At 41.2% G+C, this 14,622-nt stretch overlaps 1 pseudogene; it reads right to left on the reverse strand.

The window, feature by feature from the left end:
• Nucleotides 1-13,893: 13,893 nt before the first annotated feature.
• On the reverse strand, nucleotides 13,894-13,955 carry LOC126237754 (U6 spliceosomal RNA; annotated as a pseudogene).
• Between the last annotated feature and the right edge of the window lie 667 nt (nucleotides 13,956-14,622).

Genomic DNA, 14,622 nt, shown 5'->3' on the forward strand with positions numbered 1-14,622 from the left:
GTCCATTAGTCACAGTGATAGAGTGTGTATGTGGTACACACTGCATACTTAACTACTTTTCCCATTTCCTGAAAATCTCCGCCGTTAACAAATTTTGCACGTGGAACGTATTGTTTGTAACAGCTGATGCGCAATACTTTATTTGCTTTTATTCTTGAGCAAAACGTTGACGCATCCCCTATCCCTCCAACAAAATCACCTACGAACCTGTCCTAATTCACTCCATTTTCTGTGTTAAATGCGCTGAAGATTTTGTTGTATTAATTACAGCCATATCAAGAAGATGGTACACTCTGCAGTGCCACCATTTCACTTTCATTGTCACTGTTAGGGGTCACTGACTTCTCCTTATTTGGTAGTTTATCCAGTATCACTGACCAAGCCAAGCACTTCGCAGATTGAGTAATTCCGTGGCAGAGAAAAGGAAATGACTCGACTCTTACGTGTCTCTGGCTACAGAATGAAAGTGCTCACGATTATCTTGTTTAGTACGAAAACTGAATCACAGTAATGACTAGCGACACGAAAAGCATAATTTTAAAGACGCATCAAGAGACGCCACCGCCATAACTTAAGTTCTTTGAACTGTACAGTGAAAAGAAATAAGCAACTTACAGACAGCAGAACAAAGTTCTATAGATGATCGTTAGAGGTCAGTAGTTATCGGTAAAAGCCATTTTGTATCATCAAATCACTGATTATCTACTTAGGAAACCGGAAAAAGTGGGGTTTCCACAGTAGCCACTGGCCAACAGAAAGTTGTCTAGGTCAATGACAATAAAAAAAAACGGTTTGGACTTGTCTGTGATCAATACAATCAAAATACTAGAATCGAAAAATAGTTTTGATTTTACTTCATTGTCTATAACTCAGACAGCAGCGATGTACCGCTGTACAAAAATATTTAGCAAGCTCCCATCTAATATGGAGCAAGATTTTTGAGAATTTCAAAATAAAAACGTACTCGTTAACCAGCCTCAAAGCAATTTCTTTGGCTGTCTGTATACAATAACTGTAGAGTTCTGTTAGTTCCATGGGAAGGGCTTATTGCGTAGCTCTGTGACAAATACTGTTAACATGAGTCATTATGTACAGATACTGGTAACTATTTTGTTTGGAAAATGCCGATTTCGTGATGTCAGTACCAAAGTACCAATATGAAATAACCAGATCCCATTTAGTGTAACTGGCAAGGAACGGTTTTAGTCATAGTAGCAGCTTTCTTTCTACTTTACTGGGTCCAGTTTATCTGGCACTATCGTTAAGTGGTATAGTGGTAGATTATTCTTAAGGCAGTGTCGAGATTTACTTGTGTTCACTGCTACCATCTCTACGAATTTCCCTGTGGAATACGATGAATGGATTTCTAGTAGCTTCTACCTGTCATATTACGAGAGATGTGCCACAGTAACTGGACACTGGACGCTCCATTCGCTATGAGGACATTTTCAAACTCATATCTACTTATGAAGGTTTCAGTTTTCCATGGTTTTTCTAAATAACTTAAGTAAAATACTGTAGTACTTTAACAGAAATGCTTTCCCGTGTTTGAGTTCTTACTCCGTTTCTACGTCACATCGTCGCCGGGACAGTAAACTTTAATCCTCCATCCTTCTCTCCTTCCTTTGTTGTGTCACCACGAACTTACTTCCTCAGTAGCCTCGCTATAAGGAAAGTTTGTTCCAATACTCCGACGTCACTGAAACTTGCCTGCCGTCAGAACTAAGAGTTGTTCACAACTGTTACGCGTTGTTTTTACCTGTTGTCTTATTCAAGCATTGTGTCGTAGAGTTTTTAATAATTCCTCTGTTTGCGCATGACACTGGAGAAATTATAAAGGTAATCGACATAATTTCATTTTCGTGATTGTCTATTGGTTGCCATTGTATAACACAATACTAAAAAATAGCCATCATCTACCAATGAAACCTCTTCGTTTTTCATATATGCAGCTCTGTTTACCCTTTTTTTCTGTGTCACTCCACTAGCGACTTATGTTTCATTTCGTACCGTCTTTTATTATGTTGATCTCTTTTTGAAGTTGATTGTCTTTCTCGTCTTACACATTTCCTAGCAACTGAGGAGACTATATTATTTGCTAGGACAGTTTGTAACTTGAAATTTCACGTTCGTTCCACATGAATTATTGGAGAAATCTGAATGTCAGTTTCCCTGGAGCCGTATACAGAAACACAAGACGTAATAAGAGAACATTGATGTACAAAGCACAAAATTTTTTCTGCTACTTGTTTACATACTCGTTTCCTAACTGGGAAGATCATAGCGTGTTGTAGCTTTTGTGTGCATTTTTAGTGTATTCTACCGCTAGATATTGAAACTACGAGTTCTCTGTTACAGGCGACTGAACGTTCCTGTCTTTTTAAGTGTATTCCCGAGACCAAAATTTCTTTAAATGAAAGGGAAGACGGAAATCCACTCGAGTAAATACCCTCGAATCAATAGTCCACCATACGTTACTGAAACACCTTGAAAAATACGTTATATGGGGTGAAGCATATCTCACCAAGTTTAACCACAACTTGGCACGCTTCAGCAGTGTGCGTTTGGTGCCTCTTGTTCTGAAAGTCCCATAGCCATGTGCAAAAGGAGAATCTCTGACGGTAATGACAGCTGACTTCCAAAGCCATAAAGGGCTTCAGTACCTGTCCCACAAAGCCACCAATGCGGGCACCCGATAATAACGCATTTCATCAGGGACTATTTGATGACAATTGGCAAATAACCATCGGCATCAACGTGTTCTCTCTTCGCTCATAAAGTCCAGCCTGCATTAAAGCTGAATTCCAATAGGTACAACGTTTTGTTCATTAATAAATACCTACCATACCAACAGACGGGAAAAGAAAGAGATGCCATTTCTAGCCGCTTCACTCTCTCATGAGTAATTTTCGTGTTAGACAATGCGAAGCCTGGTGTGGTATGACGCTGTTGACTCTTTTGCACAACGCTAGTTCAATATGCCTAGATAAAAGCCGTCCAGCTTTATAAACAATACGTTGTGATTTTACTTTTACGCTCTCACGCGATCTTCCGAACACATGAAAGTTGTGATTAATTGTCACAGAGTCAGTTTTTGTTTGGTGACAGCCGTGATTAATTCTCAAAGCGTTGTTGTTTGTTATTTGAACGTGCTCTGCGTCTGTTTTCGTGGTTCTCTTAGTTATTCCAGAGAAATGAAATAGTGTCCATAATTAGAGATTACGGCCACGGATTCTGTTTTATGAATAATTCCTGAATTCCTGCTTCCTTCAAAAAGTTGTGTTCAGAAACTGATAACAAACTGACGATCCTTTGGTGATGTCTCTGATTGCAAGCGCAACCATAGCGTTTCAGTTTGAACCCCGGAAACGCATTCAAACTGCAAACTATTAGCTAGAGAAATTGTGTCAGGCGCCTTCAACATACAGCAGTTAAATGTACGTTTTGTAATTCTGTACTGATGTTCGTACAGCTGGCAATCTTACCGCGTGGGATATGTTCAGAAAGTACTTCCAGCTAATAATGAGAAATGGGTTACGTGCGATTTGTGAGTGACTGATAAAATACTTGTTGGCGAAGATACTGTATTTTGTAACTAACTAGCGATCCCGGCGATGCTTCGCCATTGTTAAATACCGGAATTGTATATACATCTTAAACTCCTTTCTCCATCTTCTGTCTGGCCATCTTCTCCTCCCCCATCTTTACGTCAATTTCCCCCTCCCCCTCCCCCTCTCTGAACTTGGGCCTTGTTTATTGTTATTACCAACATACGCGGGGAATAAGAGAGAAACCTCTCTAGCAAATGCATTTGTTAGGATAGCAGCTTAAGTGACAGTATTTCTCATAGTTTTATCTGCAAACTGGTAAGGTTACAAAGTTTCGGGCGATTCAGATTTTGTGATAGTGTTCTAATCCTAAGTCATATCCCATAACTAGATCATAAATATTTTCTGTAAAACCGACAGCAAGGAAGAAAACAAAACATAGTTCTACATACAATTTACATACAATTTTTGTGGGAAAATATGTATAAGGAGAAGGAATTTGTCTAATGGTTTACATGCCCTATTATCGTTGTCGAAACGGACTGCGAGAAAGAATTCGAAACCCCATATTATCACAACGCAGCACACCACTTTCATTCTCGCAGTCCGTTTTAACAACAACCTCTACTTTGTTATTTGAAAGAATATCCTAAGTCTGTCTGAATGCTCATTGTTGTTGTTGTTGTTGCTGTTGTTATTGTCTTCAGTCCTGAGACTGGTTTGATGCAGCTCTCCATGCTACTCTATCCTGTGCAAGCTTCTTCATCTCCCAGTACTTACTGCAACCTATATCCTTCTGAATCTGCTTAGTGTATTCATCTCTTGGTCTCCCTCTACGATTTTTACCCTCCACGCTGCCCTCCAACGCTAAATTTGTGATCCCTTGATGCCTCAGAGCATGTCCTACCAAGCGATCCCTTCTTCTTGTCAAGTTGTGCCACAAACTCCTCTTTTCGTTTAAAAATTTGAAGCAGATCGATCAAGAACTTTTCAAGATTTTTGCTAACTATGTTTCTCCTTCATAATTAGGTTTTTGGTAACAACGTTTCCCCTTAGTATGTTAATACATCTTTATACAGCGTGAATAAAAATTCGCGCACTCGGACTTCGCAACGCAATTCCTGAAATACTAGCAATACAAAAATGTCTGTCACAATATTTCAAATGGCTCTGAGTACTATGGGACTCAACTGCTGAGGTCATAAGTCCCCTAGAACTTAGAACTACTTAAACCTAACTAACCTAAGGACAGCACACAACACCCAGTCATCACGAGGCAGAGAAAATCCCTGACCCCGCCGGGAATCGAACCCGGGAACCCGGGCGTGGGAAGCGAGAACGCTACCGCACGACCACGAGCTGCGGACATAAAAATGTAAATACAATCGTTTTCATTGGTCAGCTTTTAAGAAAACCTTTTGCACGCCGTGGACGCGAATTGTTTCGCACCATTGCATCTACTAGATCCCCAAGTTGTTTTGTGTGTACACTCCACCAACGTCCCCATCGATTTATACTAACTTGGCACGGCCAGATCCGTTACACTTTGCAAATAATATCGATGGGGGCCATTCAGGGAGAGTACACAGAAAAAAAGTTGACCAATTAATACTATTGTAGTTCCACTTCTGTATTCGTGGTAAATAACTGCGAATATTTTGTAAGACTGTAATCACTGTATGACGATTCGGACGCCAGATACCGTACCACGCATTCTACTTTCAGCAAAAAAAAAAAAAAAAAAAAAAAAAAGCTCAAACTAGAATCGAACCCTAGACCTCCCCCATGCTAAGCCAAAACGCTATCCACTTCACAAGCTGCACAGCACTGCTGAACTTCCTGACAGTTAGTTAACGTACATGTGATTACAGTGTTACCAGACTGCCAATCTTTAGCGTCCATTTACTGTCCGAAATATGCACAGGAAAAGATTTTGTGACAGACATTTTTCTACTGCCAGCATGTGAGGGATCATTTCTGTATCAATGCTGTTCTTTTATGGAACACAACCTACGACCAGCTTAGAGACAGAAGTGATGACACTTTCTGCAGGATCTGACCATCATTTTGCAGGACAGTGCTCGAGGACGTACAGTGCAAGCTGTTACTAATTTGTTTCAATGATTGGTCTACTAAGTGCTATACAACCTACTGCACTCCCCTGACTTAAGCCCTCGTGTGTTCAACTCGATTTCTAAACTGAAGGAAACACTTCACGGCATTCGCTTCAGAACTGCTAAAAATTCGTCGGGCAATAGACAGCGCCGCTCGAACTGTCAACACAACTGGCACTGCTAAGAGTATCCTACGACTTGCACTTCGTTGGCAGTGGGTTGTACACGATGCTGGTGAGTACTTTGAAGGTCAGTAAAAAGTTTGAAACACGTATCTCAAAAATGGTTCAAATGGCTCTGAGCACTATGGGACTTAACATCTATGGTCATCAGTCCCCTAGAACTTAGAACTACTTAAACCTAACTAACCTAAGGACAGCAGACAACACCCAGCCATCACGAGGCAGAGAAAATCCCTGACCCCGCCGGGAATCGAACCCGGGAACCCGGGCGTGGGAAGCGAGAACGCTACCGCACGACCACGAGATGCGGGCAACACGTATCTATTTTGTACCAGCTGTAAATAAATAGTTGCATCTATTAATGCTCCAACCCTCGTATTTGTACATTAAATATTATGCAAAAATTTATAGCCTATGTCTATCCAAATGTTCGTTATAGAATCGTTTAAAAATTTGAAGAAAATTGGTCAAACAACTTTAAACAACGATTTTATATAGTGATATAGATGAAACTTAGTTTAACCTTTCCGATCATGTGAATAGCTAGAGTAGTTGGTACGAGTCCACCGGAAACGGTCACATTGTGGGTCTGATCATACTTGCTATAAGTAAAAAAACTACCTGAGTTCGGTGCGCGGTTTCTGATACTGAGAGTATCGGCCCGATGTTATCTGAAAACATTCACTATAGATATATTTATCTACAGCTTATCTAAATAGTATCTAGAACTTTTGCTCTCACATGAACAAACAGAAAATACGGCACTGCTTTTTCTTCATGGAGCTTCCTCCCACACGTCTCGCCAATCGCCGTGTCGTATTCATGAAGCTTCCCCAGACGAACGTACAAGAAGCAAAGTTTTGTGGCCATTTTGCGCTCCGTTTTTAACTGGTTATGGTTTTTACGTACAGGGGTATTTAAAAGTGGAAGTGCATGAAAATATACCCGACAAGGTAGCCCAGCTGAAGGACAACGTACCCCGGAGTAAGTAAACATTTGATGTGACAGTTCTGCTTAATATTATTTTCAGTATGTTATTTCAACAGCACAAAAATGCACAGAGATGCAGTGAAGAAAGCAACGTAAAGTCAGGAGAATACATATAAAATGTTACGAGAAAATACACAGTTCTGTCTGTGATTCCATATATTTCCCACTCATCAGCTACTTAGGGTTAGTAAAAATCGGTGGTTCAAATCTCCGTCTAGCCGTCCTGAATTAGGTTTTCCGTGATTCGCTTGAGGCGAATATCACGATGGTTCCTATGAAAGACACTGCCAATTTCTATACCCGTTATTTCTTCATCAAAGCTTGTGCTCCGACACTAATGACAACGATGTCGACACCGAGCGAGATGGAACTGTGGTTAGCGTAGTGGACTTGTATTAGGGACCATGACACTATTGCGTGTTACCCAGTGACTCGACTTGGAATCCAGTTTCTCAGGTTTCTGTTGAGCATGTTTTTGTTTTGGAACCATGTCTATGGGCTTCACGTAATGTACATACTCCTTTCCACGAGAATCCAGCTAGTTCGTACTTTCACGAAACTAACGTAGGATTGGCATGTCCCCAAATGACCAGCGACTCTGCTTACTTATGCAAATGTTTAACAGGTTCTACATTTGTAGGATACTAGTTGCAAATACGAGTTTTTATTTCTCCTAATACGTATTCCTTAACACTTTCACTTTATAGTGATTGTCCACTGGGCCAGTGTTTCCGAACCAGTAACGCTGTGCAATGTAGATAGGTAAATTACTATACAATGTCGCATACTGTGACACCATAAAGCCAATCTCAATGCAACTCAGTTAAGATTTGAAATCTCTTTCTTACAGGTCAGAAACAGAAACAATTCTTTCTGTTTGTCACAATGGCTTTAGTTCATATGGCTTGAGTTCATAAGACCGCCATAAATTTAATTACATTTAAAATTTTGTTTTCTGTTTGTTTTAACTTTTCATATACTTCCAATAAAAGAAATTTAATGAATTAAAATCTCAATATTTTGCTATCTACATGTTTTCAGTTCAATGATTAAACGCAGTTGAACAAAATATATCTGATTTTCTAAAGTAGGTTAGCTGATTTAATATATGTTCCAAAATATATCACATAGAAATTCTATTATTTTGCATTCTGTGTTGCAAGGGATACAGAGAACCCTTTTAGATTTGACCCATCATAGAGTTTAGTTTCAGTCAAGCAATAGAGAACCTGGCACTGGATAGGAGGATACACAATTTGAAATAAAATCGAAGGGTAATACGGGTTCCGGCATACTCTTTGACCGGAGATATAGCTTCCGAAAACGTTGGCCGAAACGAGGTACTGAGACTGTTTTCAATTTAGGAAATGTGTGATTCAGACACTGCTTGTAAGTACTAAGTGAATATATGTGTAATTTTTAACGCTCTGTTCCTCCCTGTCTTTCGTAGGAAACTTCCTAGTCTTGATGACTTTTCACCTCTACATTTATAGTATTCCTCTTAGTTACACACCCGCTGTAACTGTAAAGTGAAAAATTGAGGGAAATGTAATATATCCAGCTCGTGATAATATAACTAGCTAGCAAAAACAAATTGAAACTGCGCTTGTCGATAGCAGCTGCTCGACGGTTTTGGTAATTACTGTTTCTCTTCTGGTAGTTGACTTTCTTGTATCTTATGGCCTTTTTTTATTTTCTGGTAGGAAACAGTTTAAATATTGGTAGCTTTCTTTTTTTAAAAAAAGAAAAAAGAAAGAACGTCGTATGCCATACGTATATAGAAGGTTTCCCTTCGAGCAGGCTGCGAAAAATTTTCTGAGTAGTTTGAATACTCCCAATCCTTACAAACCAGTATATTATGTCCTATCAGTTATAATTAATAGTGGATACCTAAATACGGCAGCTTGCTATCGAAACCTTTCATATGCATTTATTTTTAAGTAATGAATACAGCGGCTAGAAAAATATAGATTCTCCGAAGTTACTACGGAAACTGCACTGGCTCTCATTTGTAAGTAGTCCACATTGCTTGGAAAGTGAAAGAGAGAGGAATGTTAACCAAACACGTCATACCAAAAAGAAAAAAAAATCTTTAAGCATGCTGATAGGATTCTTTAATGGGATTTGTTAGGAATGTTAGAATTTCTCAGTATCGACAGAAATTTAGTTACTTTCTCGATTTTTAAGAGCCATGAAATTTGACATACGTAGGCCCATTTTGGTTGAAATCTGACACCTCCCGATAGAACTCAAGCATTCCCCGAATTCCCTTTCGTAAATACTAGACCCTTATGTTAGCACACATGTGTTGTCAAAATAAATTTTCTGGTCGCTATTCTGGTGCTCCACTTTACAGCTTTCGCACTTTTTCTCAAGCTTATGTAGTTCATGCTTTTTATAAAAAATGCCTCTGAGCACTATGGGACTTAACTTCTGAGGTCATAAGGCCCCTAGAACTTAGAACTATATAAACCTAACCAACCTAAGGACATAACGCACATCCACGCCTGAGGCAGGATTCAAACCTGCGACCGTACCGGTTGCACGGCTCCAGACTGAAGCGCCTAGAACCACTCGGCCACTCCGGCCGGCCATGCTCTTAATACATCTTCCATCATCCCTTTTGTATAGTTGTGTGTACCACGAACACAACACAGCTTATAAACTTCCGCAGTGTGGAAAGCATGAGGCCGGGTCGTTGAAGGCTTGAAAAGTACCCTCTAACATCGAGTAAAAAATTTAGGTTGTTTATCATTTCTCCTGAGAATCTCACCTCACAGATCTGTTGCCCTGCACATCATCAGCCAGAACAATATGCCCAACGACCTACTACCGACATACACCCGTCCAGACGATAGCAGCGGGACGTGGCGAGGAATTACTGCTAGTCAGACACATGCAAACTGCATGTAGTACCAGTGAACGTGCTGTCCGTGTCTAGAATGGGGAAGGCCCGCAGTCCATCTGAGCTTGACCACTAAAGGACTGTGATGGTCCGAAACCTCGAAAAGAGCATTTCGGAAACTACACGACTTAACAGGTGCTTCAGGACTGCTGTGATCAGTGCCTTCAGCACATGGTGAAAGCAAGGTGCGCCCACGTGCAGGCAATGAGGCCACGTGCCGACATCGTGGGGTTGGGGAGACAGCACTCATTACGGATGTCGAATGTAGTAGACTAGACAGACTGGTAAAACGAGAGAGGCGGCCAACATTGGCAGTACTAACATTAGACATTAATGCTAGGCAGAGTACCAGTGTGTTTCAAAACACACTGCACCGAACACCCCTAACGATGGTTCTACGTAGCCGACGATCCTTACATGTGCCACTGTTAACACTACGACATCGGCAACTATGACTGAAATGCGCACGTGGCCATCGGTTCTGGATGTTGGCGCAGTTGCAGTATGTTGCACAGTCTGATGAATTGCGATACCCTCTTCATCATCCCGATGGGAGTGCACAAATACGTCATCTTCCTGGGGAACAGTAGATAGTGTCGGAGGTTCCATGCAGCATTTCGCGGATGATGCTGTAGTCCACAGAGAAGTTGCAGCATTAGAAAATTGCAGCGAAATGCAGGAAGATCTGCAGCGGATAGCCGCTTGGTGCAGGGAGTGGCTACTGACCCTTAACATAGACAATTGTAATGTATTGCGAATACATAGAAAGAAGGATCCTTTATTGTATGATTATATGACAGCGGAACAAACACTGGTAGCAGTTACTTCTGTAAAATATCTGGGAGTATGCGTGCGGAACGATTTGAAGTGGAATGATCATATAAAATTAATTGTTGGTAAGGCGGGAGCCAGGTTGAGATTCATTGGGAGAGTCCTTGGAAAATGTAGCCCATCAACAAAGGAGGTGGCTTACAAAACCCTCGTTCGACCTATACTTGAGTATTGCCCATCAGTGTGGGATCCCTGCCAGTTCGGGTTGACAGAGGAGATAGAGAAGATCCAAAGAAGGGCGGCGCGTTTCGTCACAGGTTTATTTAGTAAGCGTGATAGCGTTACGGAGATGTTTATCAAACTCAAGTGGCAGACTCTGCAAGAGAGGCGCTCTGCATCGCGATGTAGCTTGCTCGCCAGGTTTCGAGAGGGTGCGTTTCTGGATGAGGTATCGAATATATTGCTTCCCCCTACTTATACCTCCCGAGGAGATCACGAATGTATAATTAGAGAGATTTGAGCGCGCACGGAGGCTTTCCGGCAGTCGTTCTTCCCGCGAACCATAAGCGACTGGAACAGGAAAGGGAGGTAATGACAGTGGCACGTAAAGTGCCCTCCGCCACACACTGTTGGGTGGCTTGCGGAGTATAAATGTAGATGTAGATGTAGAACAGCTCCTTGACACCTGCAGTGCCGGACGGAGACAAGATGGAGGTGGCTCCTTTATGATTTGGGAACATTCACGTGGTTGTCCGCGGGTCCAGTAGAGCATGTGCAAGGCACGATGATACCAAGGAATGCCGTGCACTGTTTGCAGACCACGTGGCAGTGGCATATTTCAGCTAGATAATGCGCCATGCCACAAGGCCAGGAGAGTAACGGAGTGATTCGAGGAACACAGTGTTGAGGTCCAATTGGTGAGCTCCCCAGATCTGAACACGAACAAAAACATCTGGGATGTGATCGAGCGCAGCGTCAGAGCTCTTCTTTCCCGTCTCCGGATTTTACGGGAACTAGGTGACTTGAGTCCGCAGATGTGAATCCAACTTCCTGCATCGACCTACCAAGTCCTCATTGCTTCCATGGAACGATGCATCACCGCTGTTATCCATGTCAAAGGTGAAAGTACCGGCTATTCGCTAGTTGGTCATAATGTTCTGGTTGATCAGTGTATACGGTTGCCTTACAGCCTGGGAAGAAGGCATTGTTTTCCGCGCCTTTGGCAGAACTCTGTTTGGTATCCTTGAACTTTATCCATATAGCCATAAGGCATTGTTCAGTCAAAAATTGCAATTTCGGTTCCAAACTATTGTTGTTATTAAACGACTAGATTAATTCACTGGACGCAGCTTGCTTCGTCAGCAGTACCTTATGCTGAACATAAGAATATGCTGGTCCTATTATTTATTGGCAATTCTCTTGCATCCCTGTGGCAGTCGATGTTCACCTACGCATGTGAGTACTCCACATACGGTGAACACCAGTGCTGAATATGATGGAGTAACGTCACCCTATTCGCTGTCTGTGAAAATTATGCTAACTCTTGAAATGTGTAGAGAACAATGTGACTGTGTGGAACCAGTAAGAGACTCAAAATTACATTCTACGGCACACCTGAATGAAAACAACACTTATTTAACAAAGAACGAAATTTTATTTTGAGTTACACTGTTCCGTCGAGAGTAAAGACGGAAAACATTTTATAGTACTCATGATATTTCTAAACCAAGTGCTTCAATTGGTTTACCAATTACAATGATAGACGTGATAGGTAGCTTCATGTCTTTTCTCGTAGATATCAGAATTTGAGAAAGATGTTCTTTTTTACGTCTCACATAAGAATTACCGTGGGGTTCAAAATTCACCCACAAAATCTTGTTTCGTATTGCTTCAGCAGCTAAACTCATTATCTTCTTTTCATCCTTCTTGTTACTTAACTTCCAAAGAAACAAGTGTCGAATAAATAGTCTTCAAGTCTCAAGGATAATTAAGTGTCTAAATCAAAGTATGAAGGCTAATAACTTTACCAAACCAGTAAAATAGTGAGCTACACTGCAGCAGAATATAAAAGAGAGTTAACAGACAAAGAACTACAATACTATAACATAATCAACACAGTAGCCCTGTGAATTTCTCAAGCTGATTAAGGAAACAAAAAGGGATAGTGAAGTCGAGGCTGTTCATATCTGGATATTTAATTTTCTTTGTGTCACTAATGACTCCTTTTAGTACCGCAGTGAAGTTCACAAAATAAAAACTTTGCTATAATTTTTTCTTACATTGCACGGTAAATCATTAGCTCCTTCCGTAATCACTTTTCTGTATTTTGTATATTTCACAATACATCACTGTAATGTACCCGCTAAGAAATTTAGCCAAGTACTGCCTCAAACTGATCTAAACCGTTAGACAGGTTATTGTGTTACTTTTGCAAAAACTGAAGGTGTATCGTAAATGACGCTCGTTTCTCTTTACCACAGCAGGATTGGAATAAGAGCGTCAATAGATCCAAGAACCATCAACACACCAAACTATCCTCAAGCTTATATTTTGGAAAGTACAGTCGTTTTCACTACTCGCAAGTCCGCAGTCTTCTATTTGATCATCTTACATTTGATCATTTATCTACAAATTGATAACTACGTTCTAAATTTGGATGCTCGAAACAAATATCTGTCTGTAATGCACGAAATGCAGATCTCTATGTTTATCAATTACTTCAGATATGAGACTCACTATAACACAACGGAAATGTAGCATGACAGTGTTGTTCCATTGATCCACAGTTGCTGGTTATATTATCCTAATGATCTGAGATTACGTTCGTGTGCAGTTCAATAAATTCTATTCATATTTTGTCATATTCGTTTTGTCTATTCTTAAGATCATTCATCTCGATGACCTGAGCAATGTAATCATTTAAATTTACACGTAAAGATTTTCATACTTATATATCGACGTAGTAATTTTAAAATTATGAACGGTTCTCGCGGTTTCCGACTGAATTGAGGCTTTTTAACTTATACTATGTGATAAATGATGACTAACTGAAAACCTAAGCTGCCGACAGGTGTTGTTGATATACCTCGATGTGGACAGCTAAAAATGTGTGCCCCGACCGGGACTCGAACCCGGGATCTCCTGCTTACATGGCGGACGCTCTATCCATCATTTTTTTTCCATTTTGTTCGTTATTGATCCTTGTGTTTGGTCGTTGCGGACGTCGCAAGACATCCTGTTCAAGTTCGTTGGTTGATCGTTCCACTCAGTTTTTTTTATTACAGAAGCCAACCAGCTCTCTGACCGAACACGCTGAGCTACCGTGCCGGCTAATCTTCTCTGTATCGTTCAAATTTTAGTATATGTACTGCCGAAGCAAGTACGGGCCATGATAATCTTCTCTGTATCGTTCCAATTTTAGTATATGTACCGCCGAAGCGAGTACGAGCCCATCTGAGCCACCGAGGACACAGATGCATAGTGCGACTGCGGGGACTTATCCCTTGCACGCTTCCCGTGAGACTCACATTCCCAATTGTCCACAATTCTACATATGTATTGTACCTTATAGACATATAGTCTCACGGGAAGCGTGCAAGGGATAAGTCCCTGCAGTCGCGCTATTCATCTGTGTCCTCGGTGGCTCAGATGGCATTCCGGCTTTCGCTGTCGCCGCGGTCGGACGTGCTAGCTGGTTCCTCCGCATCGTCGGTGTCCTTGCCAGTGTTTACTGTTTGCCATTGTGTGTTTCTGTATTCCGAGTGATTCATGTGTATTGTACTTTTTTTTGTGGTCGACCTTTTCGTCAGCAACTTGCCGATCTTGTACGGGATTCGGGCTTGACCGGATTTCCTACAGCTGCAGCGCCATGTCTACCACCATCCGGAAAAACACCCTGGTTTTTGGCTTTGACAAGGATACGCGCCGAGTTCAACCGACCGCCCTCGAGATTCATGACTGGCTAACCGAGGTAATAGGCATCACTTCTGATTCTGTGCACACCATCCAGCTAGATTCTGATCGTTATTGCGTGTTTGTCAAGTTTCTCAGTCCAGTAGCAGTTGATCGACTTTTTGAAAAAATCGGTAAACAAGTCCCTTTTGTTCATCGCG

The sequence above is a fragment of the Schistocerca nitens genome, chromosome 2 (assembly GCF_023898315.1).
Source record: "Schistocerca nitens isolate TAMUIC-IGC-003100 chromosome 2, iqSchNite1.1, whole genome shotgun sequence".
In the NCBI taxonomy this organism is placed as follows: Eukaryota; Metazoa; Arthropoda; class Insecta; order Orthoptera; family Acrididae; genus Schistocerca; species Schistocerca nitens.